This window comes from Nicotiana sylvestris, chromosome 7, assembly GCF_000393655.2.
Source record: "Nicotiana sylvestris chromosome 7, ASM39365v2, whole genome shotgun sequence".
NCBI classification, from domain to species: domain Eukaryota; kingdom Viridiplantae; phylum Streptophyta; class Magnoliopsida; order Solanales; family Solanaceae; genus Nicotiana; species Nicotiana sylvestris.
This window is the reverse complement of record NC_091063.1, coordinates 136,227,493-136,229,692: the sequence shown is the minus strand read 5'-3', so window position 1 is coordinate 136,229,692 and position 2,200 is coordinate 136,227,493.

Sequence of the window (2,200 nt, the reverse complement as noted above, 5' to 3'; positions counted from 1 at the left end):
TAATTTCGGGATTTTTGGTATTATTTGATTATTTTCGCTTGGGTTTCGTTCCCTTAGCCTATTTTGACTCTGTGATTCTTATTTTGGATAAATTTGATGCGAGTAGAGGCTGATTCAAGGGGAAAAAGCATCGCAAAGTAGTATTTTCATCTGTTTGAGGTAAGTAACCATTGTAAATCTGGAACTGAGGGTACAAACCCGGTATTTGACTTGTTTTGATAAATGTGGTGACACACATGATAGGTGATGAGCGTGTGGACATACACCAGTAGGGATTGTGACTTGGTCCATCCCGTAGCGACTATTAAGTCGGTATTTGATTTGGAACCTTATGATATTCCGTACTTTAGCTATTTATACTATATTATGGGATGTATACCGTGTTTGGGGCCTTGTGCCGACCTGTTGAGACCGTTAGGGGCATTTTTCCGTTTTTCCCTCACTTTACTTGTTGAAAGCATATCCTCAGTTATGTTTTACCGGTTTTAAAGGTTTAAAACTGGTTTTATCAATCCCCTTCTAATTGTGAGGATTGTTTGGGCTGAGTTCCCTAATTTCTATTGTTGTGCCCGAGAGGCTGTAAGGTTAATGACTGAGAGAGGTTGAGAACCTAATAGTGAGGATATTATACATTTATATTATGGATCGAATTGCACGCCGCAGCGATATATGAACTGGATCGGGCTGCACGCCGCAACGATATATATATTGGATCAGGCTGCGCGCCGCAACGATATGACGCTTGGGATGTAGAAGCCCATCCGGAGTCTGTACACCCCTAGTGAGCGTAGTCGACTATAAATTACGGATCGGGCTGCACGCCGCAACGGTTACTGTGATTTCTATTACTATGAGATATTAATGAGCCTGAGTGTTGAGAGCGAGTGTTGGGTGGCAAGAGTTGAGTCACGAGTGACTGAGAGGCTACCCGAGAGGCCATATTCTGAGTGATACCTTGCCCGAGGGGCCCAGTTATTATATTTTTAGTGATTTCACTTTTCATTTAAAATAAGCCTCTATTGGAAAAATTATTAAGTATACGATTCCAAGTGTTTAAACTGAAATTTGATGATTTTACGACGAAACTGGTTTTAATTGTGAAGTTGACTTGTTATTCTGTTGTTTTCTTCAGTTATATGATTTTTAACTGCTCGTCACTACTTTCAGACCTTATTTACTTTAGTTACTTACTGAGTTGGCATACTCACGTTACTCCCTACACCTTGTGTGCAGATCCAGGTGCTCGAGAGGCAGAGTGAGGGTCCTCAGCATTATCAGAGCTTGCCGGAGACTGCAAGGTGGCTGCATGGTGTTCGCAGCCCTGCTTTCTTCCTCTTATCCTTGTTTTCCTACATTTTAGACTTGTTATGTATTAGATACTCAAATTTGTATAATTAGAGGCTCTAGACTCGTGACAAGTATTTGGGGGCTGCATGGCGATCGGGTATTTGGGGTCATGACAAGTTGGTACCAGAGCCTAGGTTACATAGGTCTCACGAGTCATGAGCTGGTTTAGTAGAGTCTCGCGGATCGGTACGAAGACGTCTATATTTATCCTCGAGAGACTGCAGAACCTTTAGGAAAATTCTTCATATTCTTGAAATTCTTGTCGTGCGAACTTGTTGATTCGAATACTAAATTTTTATTATTCCATTCTCTCACAGATGGTGAGGACACGAGCTACCGGGCAAGGTGGATGACCACCAGTTCCACCAGTTATGCCGAACGACGAGCAACGTCGACTAGAGAGGTTTGATAGGCTCAAGCCTCCAACTTTTAGTAGTGCAGAGGGCGAGGATGCCCAGGGGTTCTTAGATAAGTGCTAGAGGATGCTTCGTATAGCGGGGATTCTAGAGACCAGTGGTATAGCTTTTACCACCTTTCAGTTTTCTAGGGCTGCCTTCACTTGGTGGGAGGCGTATGGGAGGTGTAGGCCTGTTGGTGCAGTTCCCCTTACCTGGCAGCAATTCTCTGTTCTCTTTCTAGAGAAGTATGTGCCACAGTCTTGTCGAGAGGAGCTACGCAGACAGTTTGAGCAGTTGCATTAGGGAGAGATGACTGTGATGTAGTATGAGATACGGTTCTCCGAGTTAGACCGTCATGCGGTTTGGTTGGTTCCCACAGATCGAGAGAGGATTATGAGATTTGTAGATGGTCTCACATATCAGCTTCAGATTCTCATGACTAAGGAGAGGGTGAC